General features: G+C 49.9%; 1 pseudogene; it reads right to left on the reverse strand.

Annotated features, from left to right (window-relative positions):
• Positions 1-1,787: 1,787 nt before the first annotated feature.
• On the reverse strand, positions 1,788-16,657 carry LOC119440091 (glycerophosphodiester phosphodiesterase 1-like; annotated as a pseudogene).
• Positions 16,658-23,784: the final 7,127 nt, after the last annotated feature.

The raw sequence follows: 23,784 nt of genomic DNA on the forward strand, positions 1-23,784 counted from the left end.
CAGGTGGACCATTAGGGTTACAGAATGGATACCAAGAGAAGGGAAGCGCAGTCGAGGACGGCAGAAAACCAGGTGGGATGAGTGAGTGAGTGAGTGAGTGAGTAAAAACTTTATTGAAAACAAATAAATAAAAGAAGACACGCTGGTTGGGACACGCTTATTCCAGGGCTCCACTGGCACGAGCGGCTCGCTGGGTTTGGTCCAGAAGAGCCAATTGGCACTCGTGGCCCTCGTCCACAAGCCATGCCTCCCGCTGCATATTCCTCATGAGAGGATGATTTAGTATTATTGGGCTGTCTATGTGCGGAGGCCTCTTGGGACACTCCCATGTGATGTGTTTTAGTGTGGATATTTCTGTGCACCACGGGCACTCGTCAATGAACCTCGTGGGGTGTATTCTGTGTAGGTGGTGCAGGTTGGGGTATGTATTCGTCTGAATACGACGCCAGTTCCTCTCCTGTTGGCTGTTCAAATTCGAGTGAGGATGTCCAAAACGTCTCCGTTGCTGCCTTTGCTGTAAAAGGATGTCGCGAGAATTCGGTTGAAGGTCGTCGCTGGGCCCGGCCGTTGCTCGGATGTTTAATCCTCGAGCAATACGGTCTGCCCTCGCGTTCCCTGCCAGTCCCTCGTGTGCTGGACACCATATGACAGTGTGGTGCCCTTATAGTCGATTGCCCAATATGATGAAGTTGGGAAATTTGCAGGCGCAAGTTGGAATACGCTAGCGCAAGACAGGGGTACCTGGAGATCACAGGGAGAGGCCTTCGTGCTGCAGTGGACATAAATATAGGCTGACGATGATGATGATGATCTGCGGTCGCCGAGTGTGATCTATTCATGTTTGCTTATGCGCGATGACACCATGCTTGCTAGTTCAGTTAGTAAGCGAATGCATCCAAGTTTTACAGCCGATAAAACTACTATGCTTACTCCGTAGCTCTCAGCTAATTTGCTATCTCAATTTACGAAACTGCGACTTTTTTAAAGATGATAGTCTTTCTTGGGCTACCGAAACGCGAAAAACTTTGTCTCTCTCACTCGATTCAACCGCCCGGCCAAAACTGATTCAACCAGCCAGCCAAAACCAAACACGTTACTAGCACTGTGGCACGGGATGACTCACGTCAACATTAGATACAGCGCAAAGGAAGCCACAGGCCTATTTGAGGCAACATGTATGTACATAACCGTGATCCGCAGCGTTCATTTGATTAAGAATACACATTGGACTGGTTTTTACGTGAGTAAATGAAAAATAAACGCGTTAGAAATGGTGCCGGAGAGACGCTACGCGTTAAAAACAAGCCGACTGAAGCCGCGGCTCTGTAGCCGGCTTTGAGCCAACAGTCATACAAGGTCCCAACATATGGCGCGATAGCAGGGCGAACTCGGAAAATTTGAATTGAATGCAGCAAAAACTCTATTGCATCCATCATGGCAGGAATGAGAGGGGAGAGGAACAGCGTGAGGGGTGGCAAGGGGAGAAGAGAGGGTGTTACGTATTAGGGGCGGCAGAAGATAAGTCTTTGACGTCATTTGCAGCGAAGCCAGCAGATATGCGGCCAATTTTTTCTCAGAATCGCTCTCTCTTGTGCACGCTTTGGCTTCGCCTCAGCAGAAGTTTACCGGGGTAAAAGACGGTGCTTCCTCGGGAAAGAGACGGTGTTTTTCTGCCTTTTACGAGTGTACACTACAAAGCACGATAAGAACATTGCAATGTATACGTGGCAATACTACATACAAAGACGAATGCTTTAAAAAAAGGATGTATATTTGTCGCAAGATTCAATTTTGTTTATCATTCATGGTAAGGGCGCAGCATTCTTGCGATCGCGAACGAAGCCCTATAAACAACACAGAGCTGCACATCCGCGCTTGCCGAAGCCTGACATTTGCCGAAAAGGGCGTTAAACAAGCGCTTGGGGCTCAGGCACAAAAGCATGGCCAGCGAGCCTGTTATTTAGTTCTGGCGCATGGTATCGGTTATAATGGGGACCCGGAGTGAACTACGAAGAAAGTCTTTCTCGGCCGGATGGTTGGGAGTCCAGGCAATCACGTGCACACCCCGGTTGCGCCAGGCCTGCACGTACTCGGCGCTCAGTACGTTCGTGCTAATCAAGAGGACGGACACTCCGGTCACGTGAGGCAGCAGGCCGACGTGCAGGGCCTTCTCGAGCAGCCAGTCGGCGACCACGGCGAACAAGTGAGCGGCGCCGGACTCGAAACGCCTCAGCGTTCTGTTTGTGTCTTCGTAGGTCAGAAGTCCAGGCCTCCAAGTCAGTGCCGTCACGATATCCGAATTTTTGCGCCGCAGTGCGTACACCAAGTTAGGGTAGAAATAGGCGACCAGCGCCCGGCGATACAGCACTGGTATCTCGCGGAACAGCTGGTCGAGGACTTCGACGGCACGACAGTCGTACTCATTGGCGTCTATGATGAACCGCATGCCGAGACGGAGGCACTCCTCGACGCCTTCTTCAAGCGTTGGTACGCGCTCGCCTCGGAAGCGCTGCGCCAACGGGTGTTTGCACGCGGCGTCCAGTCGACGGAGCTCGTCGAATCTGACGTCCGCCACCCGCCCTCTACCGTCGGTGGTCCACTAGAGGGTCTGGTCGTGGAAGATAACGGCGACGTTGTCCCACGTGAAGGACAGGTCAAACTTGATTCCGGAGGCGTTGTTGTTCTTCGCCTCGCGAAACGCAGCCAAGGTGTTTTCTGGCGCGTCGAGGCCGCCGCCCCGGTGCCCGAAGATGGGTGGCAGCTCTGAACCGTCGTCGAGGTTTACTCCGAGGACCACCTCCGATGCCAAGTCGTCGTCGACCCGCGGTATGGAAACCCACTGAACCACCCAGCAGGAGAGAGCAGGGCAGAGACGCCAAAGAAGGACGTCTGAATGCGAAGGCGACGCTAGTCGACGGCTGCCGGACGCCGGCTGCGCGATTAAAGGCGTAGGTCGTCGATCCTTGGAAATCGGCTAGCCTCACGTGCACGTGCTTCTTCTACTTCTTCACTTCTATAAAGCCGGCACGTACTCACGGTGGGAAACTGGTCAAGAAATAAAGAAACCCTTTTCGAGTTTGTTGTCGAAAAACGAGATGGCGCTTTCGGCGGCGCGGCGCACGTTGCCTCGGCAAAAGCGCGCGAATACGAAACCATTACTGCTTATGCCCTGTTTCTGAGCAATGAGCTGTCGGAACTACAACTGGCTTTTCGCTCATGCACTGTGGTCCATCTATGCTGCAAAATGTGGAGCGATGGATTGAAGACGTGTGCAGTAGTTGTCTGCAAAAATAATGACTGGCGTATTAAGGAATATATGAATCTATGTGACCAAGTTCGCGGACCGTTGCTACACACGGACAGCCTGTGTTGCCGGCCCTTCACGATGCACGACTTTCCTTGTGCATAAACAAAATTCATTCATCCACCAGCCTTGTAGCGCTAACCTCAAAAGAAAAAATTTCAGCCCCGGAACGTCGGTAAGAGTACCACTCGTGAAACAATGACAAAGGGAGTGGAGTCGCTTCCTGGCATAGCAAGTTTCGAGCACGTTATCTGCACACATCTACCACAACTCGCACGAAAACTTACGCACACTCTATCGCCAACGTATTAAGAATATGTGAATGGGCGCACACTTTAATCAATGTGCCAAAGCATGGGTGACAGCGACTACACCGACAGCACACGAATGGTCGAAACTGAATGTTTCGTGACGGTCCACAGGAGTAAGCGAGTAACTAGCGATAATACATTTTTGCTACAAGCTATTACGAAGTACAGAACAGCCATGTTACAAGCCTTGCGTGCAGCAAGAACAAATCTATCGGAACTGAGCACACCCGCTAGCAATTAGGCTGAAAATAATCAGGTAGTGACCGCACCGACGAACTTCACTGAGTCAGAAACGCGAGAAGCCGCTGCTTCAAAGTTTTTGCCAAAGAACGAAGAGCAAAACACAGTGATCCTGATTGAATTCATAAGCAGAAAGTTTGGATATCTCGGAATACATTTGTTGCCTCGCTTTTAGAACAAGCACCACGTACGCTGCTCGCGCCGTTTGGACAAAGCTTACTGAGCTCCGAAAGCGCTTTTTTATTTCCTCTGAAGCTGTGGCCAAAGCTTCGTGTCGTCCACCAAGTCAGCGTCTACGATGTCTCCCGAAACAGAGGTTTGCTGAGCCACACCGGGTGTGCTGCGGAAGAATTCGGAGATGTTTTAGTTCATTCTCTGTGAAATTTACGTCATGTCAGTTCATATACGAGGTCGGTGAACAACCACTGTGTATCTTGTAAGTGAAGCAGTAGCTACAGCATACTGAAGTTTCTCGTGGCTGCACAAAAATTCGACGCGCATCATCAACCGCGGTGTATGTGTTGAACTATTTGGCAGAATTGGTTTTCGCTCGACGAAGCGAACCGGCGTCTGTGAATTTCCGATGCGAATTGGAAAATCTTCGATCTGGTCGCTTGATGTCGGAACTACAACAAAAGAGTGCATGCTCGTGTACGGCCAACCCAATGCAATCCCGAAACATCTAAGCGCCTATGCGCTAATCGTTATAAAAGATTTGCGTCAGCCACCGGCATCGTTCTCACGCCTTTCAAGTCTAGTAGACTTGGAATCACTGCACTATGGCTACGTGCATTGCCTTTTTGCCCTGTAAGGCATAATATCCGACGGGAATCGCATAAAATTAATCCCACGGCTATTTGGGAGGACACAATTTCAGTAAAATGGGTGAATGCGCCGTAGAGGTCGGGACGAACAAGACTGAAAAATAAATAAATAATAATAGATTAAAAAAGTCTTATTTCATCCTCTTCCCTCGCGAAAAAAAAAAGGCTGGTTAATGCAGCAACAAGGCCTCGCATGGTCATGTTCGTGCTCGAACGATGCGCTATATGGAACAAACATCTATAACACAGCATCTACCACTGCTTTGGACGCTCGCGAATTCCGGAGACGGTCGCTCGACCACTCGACAAGTGTGATTGACACTGTACGGTATGCTGTTATTACTAACCAAAACTATTTTATTCGTGGGCGGAAACCTTGTCCAGCAAACGAGCTAGTCGCGCAATATATCTACAGATCAACACAAAAGAAAAATTCTCAAAGGAATGTACAGTACCACACGCACACACACACACACACACACACACACACACACACACACACACACACACACACACGCACACACACACACACGCACGCACGCACACACACACACACACACACACACACACACGCACACACACACACACACACACACACACACACACACACACACCACACACACACACACACACACACACACACACACGCACACACGCACACACGCACGCACGCACACACGCACGCACGCACGCACGCACACACACACACACACACACATATATATATATATATAGCATATCATATCATAATTTTATATATATATATATATATATATATATATATATATATATATATATATATATATTATATATAAATGAAGACAGGTGAACGTGCTTGCGGTCCCGAGTGGGAAACGAGGAAGAGGACGACGCAGAGTTCATCAACCAGCTGGCCGCTCTTGCGCTCACCTTCGCGACCTGAAATAAACGGCCCCCTTCATCCGTAAGGTTGATAAATGGTCTCCTTTGCGCGTAACAAAGTGGTGGAGGTGCGGGGTAAGCGCTCACAACAACGGAACCATCACTGCTACAGCTTCGACGAAGCCGTTGACTTGCCGTCCTCCCGCCATCTGCCGTGACCGTCTTCGACATGCCCGAAGAAGGAGCCGCTCCCAGGGCAGCGCCTAGCAGTCCACTGCAATACTACTGAGTTCCACCCACCTTCGGAGGAAAAGCGGGAGAAGATGCCGACGAGTGGCTCGTCCACTACACACGAGTGAGCAAGTCCAACTGGTAGGATGCAACCACTCAGCTCACCAATGTGGTGTTCTCCCTTAACCGATACCGCACTCCTGTGGTACGGGAACCACGACGACGCGCTTAAGACGTGGGCACTTTTTGTTGATGAGTTAAAGGCGTGTTTTGGGGACTCAGTCGCCAAAAAGAAGCGTGCTGAGCAGACACTGTCGAAACGGGCGCAGCTGCCAGGTGAGACATGCACCACATATATCGAAGAAGTGTTAGAGCTGTGCAAGGTGGTCAGGGCTCGCATGGCGGAAGAAGATAAAGTCGGACATTTGCTGAAAGGAGTGGCCGAGGATGTGCATAGTTTTCTAATTGGAAAGGGAAGCCTCAGTTCTGTGTCCGACGTCCATTCGGTATTGCAGAACTTTTGAAACGCTCAAGATGCGGCGGTTTACGCCAAAGTTTGGTCGGTTGGAAAACGTTACGACGCTTGCCAGTGTGGACACACGAGCCCTTGCCTCGACCTTCCTTTGACCATCCGACAGATTGTCCGCGAGGAACTTTCCCGCCGCGAAGAGATGCCGCGTTCAACTGCTGACCACCATGGCGTGTACATGTCAGGTGAGGCTATGACTGCGCCACATTCGGCCCCTTGGCAACAGATGGTTAGCGCAGCGGCCGTAGAATACAGCACAGCCCCACAGTCGAGGATGACAACACGCCCTCCGACTCCGCGCTATGACCAACGCGCTCAGCGCACGCCTTCTCGACGCCTGATGTATCGTCGTGACACACGCCATGAACCAACCCACTACACAAGGAACAGTGATAATATCCGGTTCATCGACGAACAACCACGGTTTCGACCGCTCCCGGTGTGTTACTCTTGCGGTGTCCCGGGTCATATATCGCGGTTTTGCAACCAGCATATGACCACATGATATGGCCAGCCCTCAGAGTTTTCACGGCCCTCCGAACCGCCCCACGGTGTCCCGTGGCCAGCACACGTATCATATGGCGACAAGTATTGGTCGAGCAGCTCCCGGAATCGCTCCCCGGCATCTGACAGGAGTTTGACACCACCACCGCGAACGTCGTGCTCACCGTTCTCCCTCACCGCTGCGTCGCACCACGTCCCCTTCGTCACCGGAAAACTAGCTAGCGCGGCCGATGGAGGTGAGGTCGCTGGAGACGTGCTACTTACAGAAATACCTCCTGTGTTGATGCATAAAAACAAAGTTCGCGTTTTTGTAGATAATGTGCCTGTGATGGCTTTGGTGGACACAGGCGCAACAATTTCGGTCATGAGTGTCTCTTTTAAAGACGTGTTAGGGCGAAAGGTTTTGCTTAAATGGGACGAATATTCAAAGTTCTGTGGAGTGAGTGGCGAGCCGTTGCGACCTATTGGTGTGTGTAGTGCTGATGTGTCTTTGGGAGGGCATCTTATTATGACAGAGTTTGTAATTATTCCTCGGTCGACCCATGATATTATTCTCGGCATGGACTTGTTGCGGAGTGTGGTGCCACTGTCGACTGCCGCACAGGAAAGGTATTCGTAAATGGTAGTATTCCGTCAGGACTCCTTGAGAACCCCGTAGATCGCGAATTACACTGTGGGTTTGTGGTGATACGGTCGTACCTGTAACATCTACCGTTTGTGTTCCCGTTGTCTGTTGCGGCGCCGATTCCGACAGCTTCGATGCTACCATTGAACTGATGCACTATAACCGTGTGAACAAGAATGTGTTGGTGCCACTTTGTGTGGTGTCGATCAAAGGCGGCTTATGGCGCTGTCTTATGGACCGTAAAATGTTCTAAGGAGCCCGTTATACTACCAGACGGCTTGAAATTAGCCTTCGTCAGAGAACACGCGTCCTTATCAGTGGCTGTACTTACAGATGCGCCGGAAGAACCTGATGGCCACAGTTCGGAAACGGACCTTTTGTCAATGGGAAATAAATCGCTCAGCACAAGTGAACGCCGAACGTTAGTGGGTGTGCTTTCGAAGCACGTTTCGGTATTCGACTTTGCGCAGAAGGACAAAATGCCTGCCATCACCGCGTATCGAAAACGCCATACCATAAACACGGGTTCGGCATATTCGATTAGACAAAAGCCATATCGCGTTTCACCACCAAAGCGCCAAATTATCAACGAACAAGTGCACGAAATGATGAATAAGAGAGTCATACAAGAGTCAGCGAGTCTATGGGCAGCTCCAGTGATTCTTGTTAAAAAGAAAGATGGATCTTGGAGATTTTGCATCGACTATCGCCGACTGAATGCTGTAAGAAAAAAGGACGTGTACCCACTCCCACGTATTGATGACGCAATAGGCTGCCTTCATTCCGCCTCTTACTTTTCCTCAGTAGACTTACGATCCGGCTATTGGCTAATTCCGATGCATCCTGAGGACAAGGAAAAGACTGCTTTTGTAACCTCTGATGGGCTCTTCGAATTTATTGTGATGCCATTTGGACTGTGCAACGCTCCAGCAACATTCGAGATATTTATCGACACTATTCTGCGCGGCTTAAAGTGGAACATCTACGTGTGCTACCTAGACGGCGTCGTCGTCGTCATCTTTGACCGCACCTTAAGCGAACACAACTCGCGTCCGGATATTGTCCCGAAGTGCATCAGAAACGCTGGCCTAGTTTTAAACTCCAAGAAATGCCACTTAGAAGAACGCTAAACCCTTGTGCTTCGACACCTCGTCGATAAGGATGGCATCCGCCCTGATCACCAGAAGACAGCAGCCGTTGAAGCGTTCAGTGCACCGCGCTCTGTCAAGGAGCTCCGTAGTTTTCTGGAGCTTCGTTCCTATTTACGCCGCTTTATTCCTAAATTCGCCGACGTCGCGTATCCGCTGACATGCCTGCTACGAAAGGATATCCCCTTTGAGTCCATGGACTCCGGAGTGCGACTCTTCTTTTCGTCAGTTGAAGTTTCTGCTGACGTCGCGAACTGTTCTTCAACATTTAAGTCCTTCAGCTCCGACGGAAATCCATATGGATGCCAGTGGCACAGGTATTGGTGCCGTCCTAGCTCAACGCTATGGTGACCGCGAACACGTGATCGCTTATGCAAGTCGCTCATAAGTCAGCCCGAGCAGAATTACAGTCACGGAACAAGAATGCCTTGCGGTAATATTTGCAGTTCAGTGGTTTCGTTCTTACCGGTATGGAGGCCCCTTTACAGTTACCACCGACCACCACTCATTGTGTTGGCTTGTAAATCTTCGTAACCCTTGTGGCCGCCTGGCGCGCTGGGCGCCCCGACTGCAAGAATACAGCTTCACCGTCTCTTACAAGAGTGGTCCACGACATGCTGATCCAGACTGCCTCTCGCGTATGCCACTTAGCACTACGGACTGTGACGCCGATGACTTCGATCACCTTGTGGATTCTGTTTCGCCGAGTTTTCCAGACTTCGACTGTTTCAAAGCCGAACAGCGAAAAGACGCTAAATTAACGCCGCTCTTCACCGCTACGACCGCCTCGACGACAGCAAGCCATTTACGTGTACGTGATGGACTCCTGTATAAGAAGAACTCTTCCAGCACTGGCGCACGTTTTCTCCTAGTTGTACCGGAGAACCTACGCACGGCGATTCTGAGTGCTATGCACGACGACCTTACGTCTGGCCATTTAGGTTCGGCGAGGACGCTCTACCGGATTAGGAACGCTTTTATTGTCCTGGAATGCGACATTCTGTTGAGACGTATGTGGGTAGCTGCATATAATGTCAGCGTCAGAAGCGGCCATCTACTGCTCTAGATGGTCTCCTGCAGCCGATCCCACCTCCAAGCACGCCTTTCCAACAAGTGGGCATTGACTTCGTGGGCTCTTTTGCAAAATCAGCCAAGGGAAATCGTTCGATAGTTGTTTGCGTCGACTACCTCACACGGTATTGCGAGACGACGGCCCTGCCCTGCGCAACTGCCAATGACGCTTCAACATTCCTGCTGAAATATGTCATCCTGCGACATGGTCCACCTCGCGTGATCATCAGCGACCGTGGACAATTCACAGTGGATGTCGTAGAGGAGCTGCTTCGTTTGCGTGAATCCCACTTGCGTCATTCTACACCGTACCATCCACAAACGAATGGGCTTACGGAGCGCACCAACCGAACAATTGTAAACATGCTATATATGTATGTTTCATTCGACCACAAGAACTGGGATGACCGTACTGCCTTTTATCACGTACGCGTTCAACAGCGCAAAGCACGAGACTACCGGCTATGGCCCTCTCTTCCTGCTGTACGCACGGCCAACCCGGTACACAATCGACACTGCTTTCCCTTTCTCTAGTCATGAAAATCCCACTATCGCCGAGACTCTCTGCCTTGCCGAAGAAGCTCGTCGTATTGCTCGTTTGCGCACTTTGGCGTCGCTGGACTGATCAAAAGCATGCTACGACATTCGCCACCGTCAAGTAGCCTATCGCCCTGGTGATTTACTCTGGCTGTGGACTCCAGTACGGAAACACGGGTTATGCCAAAAGCTTTTGGCCACCTACGATGGCCCGTTTGTGATTATTAACAGACTCACGGAAGTCACCTATAACATAGTTCGCCTCACGGTGAGTGGTAGAAGAGCTGCCAAGGCCCAAGTGTCCATATCGCCCTCTTGAAATTTTTCACTTCAAGACAAGTGGATTGACTCGCCCGGCGGGCTTCGTCTGCGTCAAGAGGAATGTTACGTGTGAGGAAAACGAAGACCCGTGAACGTGCTTGCGGTCCCGAGTGGGAACAGAGGAAGAGGACGACCCTGAGTTCATCAACCAGCTGGCCGCTCTTGCGCTCACCTTCGCGACCTAAAATAAACGGCCCTCTTCATCCGTACGGTTGATAAACGGTCTCCTTTGCGCGTAACAATATATATATATATATATATATATATATATATATATATTATCATCAACACCATCAGCCTATATTTATGTGCACTGCAGAACGAAGGCCTCTCCCTGCGATCTCCAATTACCCCTGTCTTGCGCTAGCTGATTCCAACTTGCGCCTGCGAATTTGCTAACTTCATCACTCCACCTAGTTTTCTGCCGTCCTCGACTGCGCTTCTTTTCTCTTGGTATCCATTCTGTAACCCTAATGGTCCACCGGCTATCCATCCTACACATTACATGACCTGCCCAGCTCCACTTTTTCCGCGTAATGTCAACTAGAATATCGGCTATCTCCGTTTTGTTCTCTGATCCACACCGCTCTCTTCCTATCTCTTAACGTTAGGCCTAACATTTTTCATTCCATCGCTCTTTGTACGGTCCTTAACTTGTTCTCGAGCTTCTTTGTGAACCTCCAAGTTTCTGCCCCATATGTTAGCACCGGAAGAATGCAATGATTGTAGGCTTTTCTTTTCAACGACACTGGTAATCTCCTAGTCAGGATTTGGTAATGCCTGCTGTATGCACCCCAGGCCAATTTTATTCGTCTATAAATTTCGTTCTCATGATCTAGGTCCCCTGTGAGTAATTGACCTAGATAAACGTAGTCCTTTACAGACTCTAGAGGCTGACTGGAGATCCTGATTTCTTGTTCCCTTGCCAGGATATTGAACATTATCTTTGTCTTCTGCACATTATTCTTCAACCCCACTCTTACACTTTCTCGGTTAAGGTCCTCAATCATCTGCTGTAATTCGTCCCCATTGTTGCTGAATAGGTCAATGTGATCTGCAAACCGAAGGTTGCTGAGATATTCGACGTTGATTCTCACTCCTATAGGCCTTCCCAGTCTACGAACTTGAATACTTCTTCTAAGCATGCAATGAATAGCATTGGAGAGATTGTGTCTCCTTGCCTGACCCCTTTCTTGATAGGTGACTTTCTACTTTTCTTGTGGAGAACCAAGGTTGCTGTGCAACCTTGCAAATATTTGCCAATATATTCAGGTATGCATCCTGTACTCCTTGGTTGCGTAATGCGTTTATGACTGCTGGTATCTCTACTGAATCAACTGCTTGTTCATAATCTGTGAAAGCCATATAGAGAGGTTGATTGTACTCCGAAGATTTCTCTATTACCTGGTTGATGACATGTATATGATCCATCGTAGAATATCCCTTCCCGAAGCCAGCCTGTTCTCTTGGTTGGCTGAAGTCGTGTTGCCCTGATTCTATTTGAAATTTCCTTGGTGAATATTTTATACAATACTGAAAGCAAGCTGTCCGGTCTATAATTATTCAATTCTTTAACGTCTCCCTTCTTATGGATAAGTATAATGTTGGCGTTCTTCCAGCTTTCTGGTGTACACTTGAAGTCGTGAGGCATTGCGTATAAAGGGCCGCAAGCTTTTCGAGTATGATATCTCCTCCATCCTTGATTAAATCGACTGTTATTCCATCTTCTCCAGCAGGTTTTCATCTGGTCATGTTTTTCAAAGCCCTTCTAACTTCACCGGTTGTTACAGGAGGGGCCTCCGTATCCTGTTTATCGCTACTTCGAATGAAAGTAACTTGACTGCCCCGGGGAACTGTACAGCTCAGTATAGAATTCTTCCGCTGCTTTTACTATGTCATCGAAATTGCTGATGATATTACCCTGCTTATCTTTCAGTGCGTACATTTTGCCTTCTCCTATGCCTAGTTTTCTTCTCACTGATTTCATGCTGCGTCTATATTTTACTGCTTCCTCAATCTTTTCCACGTTATAATTTCGGATATCTCTTACTTTCTCTTGTTGATCGGTTTCGACAGTTCAGCGAATTCTATCTGACCTCTCGAGTTTGGCACTTTCATGTTTTGCCGTTTCTTTATTAGGTCCTTTGTTCCTTGGAAGAGCTTACCTACTAGTTGCCTTGGTGCCTAACCTCCCACTTCAATTGCTGCTTCTGAAATCAACCTATTTACAGTTTCATTCATTACCTCTATGTTGTCTTTATCCTCCTGTTCTAAAGCTGCATATTTGTTTGCGAGCACCAGCCTGAATTGGTTTGTTTCTACCCTTACTGCGTCTAGATTGGTCTGTTTCTTCATGACTAACGTTATTCTTTCTCTCTTCAAATTGAGAGAAATCCTACACCTCACTAGCCTATGGTCACTGCACTTTACCCTACCTAACACTTCTACATCCTGCACTATGCTGGGATCGGCAGAGAGTATGAAATCTATTTTATTCCTTCTTTTTCCATTAGGGCTTTTTGAGGTACACTTCCTGTTGCTGCGCTTCCTGAAGAAGGTATTCATTATTCGGAGCCTATTCCTTTCCGCGAATTCGGAGCCCATTCATTTCCGCGAACAGCATTGAAAATGCTGAAGGTAACGTTTGTGAGGAGGATGGTTTATTCTTAAAGCCGCATGAATGGGGCATGCTGATGTAAAATGAGTATTGAGGTGAGTTCTATACTCCAGACATTTTTTCCACGTGATAAGATGCTTTATTTTGTGCATCTGGTCTAGTATTGCTTGTGGTACATCCCTCAGTGTTCGGAACTTTTTTTGTTCTTGTATTATGTTCAGCGTGCCTTCTTATAATGAATTAGTCGCGAGTCTATCGTCTGTCCATGTGTTTGTTTTCTCACTGTGAAAGTAGCCTTTTCGCTGTGGTCTCAGACTGAATAGGATGGTTGCGCAATTTCAGTGTGAGCAAGCTTGCGCGATCAATGTGAACACCCCCTGCACATTGCCTGTATGCGTGAGAAGACCTGTAGCAGCACCATGCAACGCGCATAACTGTTGTCGACGCAGTCGGCGTTTTGCCCGCGTTCGCACTGAACGCGCGCGGCGTCCGTGTCTGCCGGGGGGGGGGGGGGGCATGTAGTAACACCGGCCACGCACACCTCTACAATATTGGTGACCACGGACTTTGGAAACTTTGCGACTTTGTGCTGACTACGGTGAGAATAGAATCCACCGGCGCCTCCGACCCCGCAGCGCTGCGTCCCAGGCAGTCTTGGTTTTCTTCTTCCGTCTTCCGAACTTCTGGCCAGCTGATCCCTCCCTCTGGCTAACGCAAGTCAATAGCCAGTTCATGACGGCCCGGATAACATCGCCGCTGCTACTACGTGATTCGGCCACGGCGCTCACCGACCACGGCGCTCACCAGGCCACGGCGCTCACCAAGCCACGGTACAGCACCGGCCACGGTACAGCACGCCGGCCACGGTACGAGCACGTCGGCCACAGTACGAGCACGCCGGCCTCGGTGCAAACACGCCAGTCACGGTAAGAACACGCCGGTCACGGTACGAACACGCCGGCCACGGTACGAGCATGCCGGCCACGGTACGACACCGGTCACAGTGCAACACCGTGATTCGTATCGTTCAGACTCCCGACTTTCACCGGGCCTCTTCACTAGCCGGGGGCCCATGCAGCAGCACCAGCAACGCGCAGACCTGTTGTCGACGCCGTCGGCGTTTTGCCCGCGTTCGCACCGAACGCGCCCGGCGTTCGTGACTGTTGCCGGTGACTCTGGCAGCGGCTCGGAGGTTTTCGACAGATCAGCACTGGACACTCGTCGAGCAGAGTCGGAGGTTTTTGCCACCTTCTCGCCTCGCAACGTTTCTATATAAATAAGTTTGTTTGTAGATGTGTGCTTACTTGTGCTTTAGCAACTTCTTCACGTGCAACGCATGCACGCTACATCTACGAACCAAATAATAATAGTCACCCACTCATGCGTGCCTGGCAGCCCAATTCAAGAACTGAAAAAAAAAAACCACAATATGGACTAGCAAGCGCTCATCACCCGCGATACATAGTATACTTGCCATTAACTTTCAGGGCCTTCATTCATTGTATCTAAGTGACTGACGCACACATCGAAGAAGCTGCAAAGAGAGCTCCTCTACAAGCCGCTATTTCGATTTTCAGTAAAACCTTACCTCCTACATTACCATTACCTCCTAGGCATTAAACAGGTCTAGGAGGTAATGACTGCTTCCGCCGCAGATGGCTTTCACGATACAGCCGCGCGGGCAGGCGCTCGCGGCGCACCCTGCACGAACAAAACTACAAGTACATTTGTTCACCTGCACATCATAATTGGATTTCTCCGCTATTTCTGAGACTACTCCACTTGGGCACACGGACTCGTGCAAACACTCCGTTCACACGAAAAGCAGATACAGCTTACGGAACGTGCACCGGACGTGGATAACCACCTGATGCCCCTCTGGGAAGCTCGCCGCAGCCTAACCAAACGATGGCGGCGGCAGAAACACAATCGTAAACTCCGCGCTCGCATCTCTGACCTTACTCAGCAAGCAGCCGAGTACGCTGCCCAGCTCGCAGACACTAACTGGGTAGATAGATGTAACAGCGCAGCAAGACAGATGTCGAGCCGCAACACTTGGCGGCTCTTCAGGAGTCTCATAGACCCTACACAAACACGATCGGAAACCCAGAAACACCTCACTCGCGCACTACACAACTTTCAAGGAAACACGGAGCAGCTAGCGAACGCTTTGCGCTCACAATACCTCAATCAGGATCGAGACCCGCGAGGGATGGATTATTCGTATGCAGGCTGCGATAATCCGGAAATGGATCAGCCTTTCCAGCTTCACGACCTTCGCGCGGCTCTTGCACAAATGCGCAGGGGGACGGCGCCTGGGAGAGATAAGGTAACAGTCAAACTATTGGCAAACCTTTCAGATCGGGCATACGGAACCCTACTCGAATACATCAACGCCATTTGGACCGGAGACACTTCGTTGCCAGCCGATTGGAAGACATCATTGGTAACCTTTATCCCGAAGGCGGGGAAATCGGTAAACATAGACAACCTCCGGCCCATTTCCCTCACTTCATGTGTAGGGAAACTCGTGGGAACGATGGTCCTTGAACGCCTCTCGGAATATCTAGAGAGCAAGAACACCTTCGCCGACACCATGTTCGGTTTCCGACCTCAAAAGTCGGCACAAGACATCCTTTTACAGCTTCATCACGAGATCCTCGAACCCACCGAACACCCACATAACGACAAGATAGTCCTGGCACTCGATCTCAAGGGTGCCTTTGATAATGTTAAGCACGCCGTCATCTTGGCGAGACCACCTGCGGCGCTCGTACGTTCAGCTATATCAAACATTTCTTAACAGACCGCTTGGCCTTTATACGCCTACAAGAGACCGAGTACGGCCCGTTTGAGATGGGAACACGGGGCACACCACAAGGCGCTGTGTTGTCACCGCTTCTCTTTAACATTGCCATGACACACCTCCCGGCACAGTTGGCGGGTGTCGATGGTGTTCAGCATGCGCTGTACGCCGACGTCATCACCATCTGGGCCACTACGGGAAACATAGGAGTGATGGAGGAATGCCTGCAAGCAGCGGCGAGCATAGTAGACCACTATGCTACGTACTGCGGCCTCAAATGCTCCCCGTCCAAGTCTCAATTTGTGCATATTCGACCTTCCCCGAAATACAAAATCTCAGTTCAGCTTTCTCTCGCCAGTGGCCCCATCCGAGAAGTGGAGGAGATTCGAATACTCGGTCTCTTCATTAATCAACATTGCAAGGCAGACACAACTCTTGCCAAACTCCGCAAGGTCGGCGACCAGGTGGGCCGGATGGTTCGCCGCGTTTCCAACAAGCGAGGAGGGTTGCGAAGTAAGGATGCGGTGCGGCTCGCACATGCCTTCGTGACTAGTAGAGTACTGTACTCGACTCCATACCGACGCTTACGGAAACATGACGAAGATTGCTTGGAGGTTGTACTCCGCAAAATGCTCAAGATAGCCCTCGACCTCCCGATCTCCACTTCCAACGCGCGTCTTCTCGCGTTGGGGGTGGTGAACACCTATCGGGAACTTCGCGAGGCGCATCTTGTTAACCAATACACGCGTCTCGCCCAGACCGTGTGCGGTCGCCGCCTCTTGGACCGGTTACATATTAAACATGACCACCATACGATGGAAAGGGTTCGAGTGCCCGAACTGTGGAGACGCGCCCTCTACGTTCGACCCCTTCCAACTAAGATGAACAAGGAGGACCATAATGGCTGGCGCCAGGCGCGGGCGAATGCCCTGCACCGCCACTATGGCTCTAAGAAACACGTATTCTACGTCGATATTGCAGGCCCAAACCACACCAGGGGGGGATGGTGCACGGCTGCAATCATACACGAGGAAAGACAAGTGGACGGCCTCTCGTTCAAAGCACCCAGCTCAACGCACGCGGAGGAGGTGGCGATCGCCCTCGCAGCCTCCCATCCCGACTCTAAATTCATCCTCACAGACTCCCGCGGAGCCTGCCGTAACTTTAAATTCGGATGGATCACTCCTCTCGCTGACAAATTTCTTCGCCGCAGTATTCGCGACTGCGACCCAACTCATCGCTCAATCATATGGGTCCCCGGCCACCAAGGCATGCCAGGTAACGAAGCCGCCCATGAGGCAGCCCGCGCACTCACTTACCGGGCACCAGGCATCACTTGGGAGGACCTTGACCCAGATCACAGCCCTCTTCTTTCTTTTAAAGATATTACTGAGCACTATCGTGCCGAACACCGGCGTTACCCGGTTCCTATGAAGGGGCTGGGTAAAGCTGGCGAACGAACTCTCCTTAGGCTCTTTACAAACACTCTGCTGTGCCCGGCGGTTCTCAAGCACTTTAATCCTTCTTATGACGGACCGCTGCTCATTCTGTGGGGAGGTGGCCGACACCTTCCACAGGGTTTGGGCATGCCGGCAAAATCCTTCTCTCCCCCCATCAGCCCTTCCCCTACCCGAGAGGACTGGGAGGCGGCCCTGCTCGGCTGCCAGGAACTATCGGCCCAACAAGCCCTAGTTCGGCGGACCTGGGCAGCGGTCAAGACCAACGGGATCCCGGAATGAGGGACTCCGCCCAGTATTGCAAGGGGCACGACCCACTAGAGGCCTCTCCCCCAGCACCTCTCTGTATAGATAGCCCAATAAATGCTTTTCACCACCACCACCCGCTATTTCTGCGTTTTTAAACAGGTGGCAAGTAACTTTGATCCTAAAAAGGTGGCAACGACAAGCAACGTAACAAGAGATGGTACCAGTCCGGTTGAAACTCTGTCAAGTCATACATGTCCTTTAAGTGACCAATCATTTGAGCGTAGTGAAATTTCGTCGAAACAACAGGTTCAGCGTTTCTGTCTAACAAGCGCGTCTTCCATAAGCTGTGTAGTCCAATTAAGAAAAACATATCAAAAGGCACGTCTTCTCCGTGGGGTGCAATCAAGTATCGGACCCTCCACTTTACCGTTCTACATTCTCCACTTTGCCAGGGAAAGACGTACTTAAACGATTCCGCAAGATGCCTTTATCCCCATGTACAAAAACGTTTTTCTTCAAATTACACAGTGAAACATTACCTGTCAAAACTTGGTTGCACAAAAAAGCAACTTTTGTATCCACTGTGAACTGTCGCCTTTGTGATGTACCTGAGACTATAGAGCATTGCTTCATAAGTTGTGAAGACGCAATATTTTTTTGTGATGTGCTCCAAAGAACTCTCAAGAAAGGCTTCATTTTGAATCACCATGCCATACAGCCTTTTTATTTTCTTTACTGCCGGGCTTCGACACAATATAACAAATGAACACACAACAACAGACAGTACGCCAGATCGCTCAAGTGGCCAAATTGCCACTGCGGCCAGGCGTTGTCATTTTAAAATTCCCTGTGCACCACCAAAGGCTCCAGCCTTGACAGCCACTCAGGAACATGTGTTTGTGCTTTCAATATCTCCAGAAACCTGTGCACACTTTCGCGGAAATACATGCGTGCTGGTCTTGCGTCTGGGTCACAAAAATAGCCAGCCATTCGGGAGCGCCATATACTGTGGAGGCCCATCAGCATAACCTGGTCAGACGGAAAACCATCCTCATTATCTGTTGGCAGGTACCTGATCGCGTAAGAGTCGAGCGGTAATTCTTTTTAATGGTTCTTTGTATCACGTCCCCCCCCCCCCCCAAAAAAAAAAATACCCCTTCCCAGCAATGAAGAAAAACATGGTCTATTGCCTCAAGCTGCTTGCATATGAGGCAGCGAGAACCCCAAGGTAGAAAGAAACCCCGTTCCTCTAGAAAAGCCTTAACAGTTAAAGTTCCAGTGTGTAACATGAAAAAAAAAAAGGTTTTGGTTCCCGGCGACACCTGCATTTTTTTAACTCTCTTTAAAACATTTCCACCTGGGCCTCCAGAGTATACGGCCCTGTACAAGGGCACGGGAAACACCACGTCACAAACATCCTTGTACAATTTTCCCCTTTTAACGCTACTGAAATACTCCATCAAAAAACGTGTGTTTAGAAATTTGAGACTTACAACAATTTCTCTGAAGAAACCACGAACGCGATCTGAAACATATTGCGTCGTCACCACAAAATCAGGCAATGCTCCCCCCGAGTCTTTGTTGACACACCGTTCGCAGGAATGGGTCTCTAACATCTCGGAAAAATAAAAACCTGTTTACAATCTGTCGCACAAACAAATGTCTCAGTCCTAAATCACCGGCCTTCACCTGCCGAAACAAGTTCGTGCGGCTGCACCTCTCCCAACTGGACGCCCAAACAAAGACAGCAAAAACACGGTGCAGCTTCTGCACATTTACTCGGGAACAATGCAGCACTTGCATTACGTACCACAACTTGCTGATCAAAAAAAAAAAAAAAAAAAAGATTGCACACCGTAGCTCTTGCGAAGACTGATAGACGAGAACTTTTCCATCTGTCCGCTTTTTCTCGCGTCTCTTGCGCCTGCGCTCGCCAGTACGGATCAGTGCCTTTGTAAATTTCCAGCGGCACCCCCAAGTACCTTGGTGGCGTCGTAACCCAAGCCACGTTGGCGAATGTGTCTGGGGTCGAAGGCCATTCTCCTTGCCAAAATCCGAGGCACTTACCCCAGTTCACTCCACTTCCGGTTACCTCACTGAAGCGCTTCGCTCCTTCGACTGTTCTGTTAATATTTTCCTAGTCCCTGCAAAGAACCGCGACATCATCTGCATAGGCGAGCAATTTAACCTCGGTCGCCTGTAGATTGATTGAATCCATGGATTGCATCGTTCTGTATTATATTAAGACATAGCGCTTCTATATAGATGTCAAACAATAGAGGGCTGAGGGGGCAACCCTGGCGCACCGAACGTCGTACGTTTATGGGGGCCCCCAGCAATTTATTAACAATTAGCCTCGTAGTGCAGTTGCGGTACGCCAAAGTCACTCCCTCTCGGATGACCGAACCGATATTAATGTTGTCTTTCGCCGAGGGCGCTTGAACATAATCATATAGTTCGCATGAATGCAAGCTTTGGAAGCGTGGCTGTATGACCTAGCTTGGTTCACTAGGCCATATAGCCACGCTTCCAAAGCTTGCATTCATGCGAACTATATGATTGTGTTCAAGCGCCCTCGGCGAAAGAAACCAGCTAGAAACATGGTACGCGCGAGCGGCGCCAGCGGTCGAGCACTGGGCTTGGGTGCAAATAGAAACACGCCACCTGCCACCCTCTCCCCGGAGACTTCCGGCCCGGCAGGAGCACGCGGCCGCAGTGAAGCGCGGCCCCTCCACCTCCCTACCCTCCCTCCGGAGGGTTGTGCGTGACTGTAAGAATGCGCGCTTCCTTCCCGCCCTCGTGTGCGCGAGCCGCGATTGCGGGCTCACCGTCGCATGCTTTCACTCGCACATACAGCGTACGGCGCGCGGCGACGATCTTATCGCCCGTGGACTTTATACGGAACCTCACGGCGACGGCAGAAATTCGCCTAGAGTGTCCATATAATTGCTATTGTAATAAAAATAACTTCCTCTCATATCTTAAGGTATTCGGTTCCTCCCGTTCAAAGAGACTTCCTTCACCAATATCAGTAATACACCATATGATTTGTCTATGTTATTAGGACTTTATTCATCGTGGAGAAGGCGCATGATCGGCAAGGTCTGTCTTTCGCGTCTTTCGAGAAGAGGCTGCGCAAGTGCGTAGTGAGGTTGGAACTGTCGGCCCCATTCCTGGGTGGACTTCGCATCTGGACGCTTGTCTTTCTTTTTCCGATTTTTGAACTTTCATTGGGCTGTGTAACGCGTGCGCATTTGTTTTTCGTGTGCGGGTCTAAATGTTATGCAAATAAAGTTCGCATGACAATACTGATATTTTCATGGAACAAATAAAAAAAGGAACAAAAACTGTTTATGGCCTAATGGCTGTAGCTGGCGGGCCGATATTCGAATTCCACCACCGGATTCCTTTCCTTTATTCTGATAGCAATTACATGGGCACTCAAAGAGGATTTCTGCCGTCGGCGTCGCCGTCACTGTGAGCTTCCGTATGACGTCAATAGCGATGAAATCGTCGCCACGCGCCGGACGCTGTATGTGCGAGCGAAAGGGCGCGAAGGACGCGCGCTTTCACAGGGAGCGAATGTACCACGGCGAACAAACGCGCGTTCTACGCCGTGCTCCCTGATGAACTGCAGAATTAGGCGTCTCTTTCTTTTTTTTTTCCTTGTGAACCCCACCCCGCCATTGACCCTTACCCCTGCTTAGGCCATTGAGCCATTCTTTTCATTAAAGTTCATTCTCTCTCCTCCTTTACAATCACCATACCGTATTTTCTCGCATTAAACCCGCAACAAAAATTGAAAAAAAAATTGTGGGGGTGCGGGTTATCTGCGAATATTCGCGAAGGGAGGGGGTGGGGGTCGGCTTCACGTCAACGCGCGGCCTGCCGTGCAGAGTCCGCATGCCTATCGACATCGACGTGTGTTAAGCCAATAAGAGGCGAACACAGGTTATAGCCAAATCCCCATCCATATTATGCTTAGACGCTTTTCGCACGGTTTTTCAACGAGTCAGGTGCCGTTTCTTGTACGCCCAGTTTGCACAGTTGGCCAGCCTTGTTTAGGCATCATGAATGTGTCTCGGTGGCAGTCTTTCATAGTGCTTCAAAAACTGTGCCATAAGGAACAGCTTAGAACAGCTGCGGCGGTCGTTTTGAAATAAATGTGTTTTAAAAACGAAATGATGATTGCACGTAGTTGTAACTTCCTAGTCCTAATTCTTTCGGATAAGCGTGCAGGTTATATGCGAAGTTATTTTTTTCTTTTTCGTGGAGTTCAAAGTTAGGGGTGCGGGTTATATGCAAGGGTGGGTTATACGCGTGAAAATACGATATATATAGAGCAAACGCGACTTCCGTCGCGCGAAAAGCCGTGGGTGGACGGGAGGGAAGGAGGGGAGGCGACGTTTAGCTGCGGCACCAAATGCGTATTTATATAAAAACGTTGCGAGGCGAGAAGGTGGTAAAGACTTCCGACGCTGATCGACGAGTTTCCCGTTCTGATTTCGTCGAAAACCTCCGAGGCGCCCCCAGAGGCACTGGCAACAGTCACCAACGCCGCGCACGTTCGGTGCGAACGCGATCAAAACGGCGACGGCGTCGACAACAGTTCTGCGCGTTGCTGGTGCTGCTGCATGTCCAAGTTTATACAGCTGATAAACTACCATCCTTACTCCGTATAGCTCTCTACTAAGTTGCTATTGCAATTGATGCTTCGCCTTTCGGGTGAAACGGCGACATTTTTTAAAACCATTTTTATCATTGAGGTTGAATCTGCTAGGCGAGAACCAGACCGATCGACCAAGACCCAGTCGAAGGCATGGAATGGTAGGCAAAGAAATCTTCGCTTTAAAAAAAGAAAACGATTAAGTGCTGAAGGGGTTGGATGCTCTCCAGAGGAGGTTGTAATAGATAGACTAAAAGTTGAGTGCTACGTGAAGGTTCAGTGCGTACTATTGAGGTTCAAGGAGCGAGCAATCAAACTGAGCTAAGGATAATGCAGGTTTTTCGAAAGATCAGTAAATTAGTTGGGTCATTTTATCTACGAGCGAGGGGTCAGAGCTTTTGAGGAAAAGCTGCGCGCAGTGAACGCCACCGTCTTTATGACGTCAGCTTTGTAACGTCATTGTAGTCATCATGCCGTCGTCATACCACCGATCTTGCGGTCGTCGACATAGTCGTCGCCGTCATACTGTCGTCATTATTATCGTCATCATGCTTTATCGCCATCGTCATCGTCGCTGTTGATGTGCCGTCGTTGTCCAGCTACCGTCGTCTTAGTCATCGTTTTGCCAGCTCGGCAGACTGAAAAATTAGACCGGCTCTAATACGACACGTAGTGATTCTTTCCTCAAGGTTTCCAGATAGGCATGGCATAGCAAACAAAGGGCCCCATGAGCTGAAAAGGTCGTTTTCTTCGAACCGTCGCTTGGGAGGCCTAGGAGATTAGGATGCGGTTGAACGCGAAATGTCGCATCCCGACCAACACAGATATGTGCGACGACACCTGTATCTTATTATTTGCAGACACTCAGCGTTCTTCCGCCATTTCGCCAGCTGTTCGACCCATAGTGTCCTTCATTTGGACGTGGCATGCTTAGTTCGCTGCGATCACCACACTCCCAATAGCCAGATCTTGTTTTCATTTCCCTTTATTGACCTTCGTTGGCTTCTTTTTGTGTCATGCAACACCGCAGTGGGAACTCGTATTGACCGTGCTGAAAAAAAAAGGCATCTGATTTTGACGTTGTTCATTCCGAACCAGAATTTCGGATCGTCAGTGCTCCAGTGCCCGAGCTTGTAAAGTTGAGGAAGAAGACGATTCTGCGCCCGATTCTATGCTTAGCGCTAATGGTGGACTGCACCTTGATCGCTTGAGGCCAACGCATCGACGAGAATGGGAGGAAACGAGAAGTCGCCAGGTAGCCTCGGCGTCTCTGGTAATGAAGAGACGGGGACTCACCACCCCCAAGCGAAGAATGCCAGCCCGCTCGTGACGGTGTTGGTGGTTGCTGCCTCTTTGGCCGTGCTCACCGCCATTCTCATGGGGTTGGTTCTCCGGTATGCGACATCCAGTGCCGTGAAGGAAGATCACGACAAAGACCAAATGGCCGGTCCTCAAGGCTTCTGCTGCGAAGACGACGCCGCGC

The sequence above is a fragment of the Dermacentor silvarum genome, chromosome 2 (assembly GCF_013339745.2).
Source record: "Dermacentor silvarum isolate Dsil-2018 chromosome 2, BIME_Dsil_1.4, whole genome shotgun sequence".
Taxonomy (NCBI): domain Eukaryota; kingdom Metazoa; phylum Arthropoda; class Arachnida; order Ixodida; family Ixodidae; genus Dermacentor; species Dermacentor silvarum.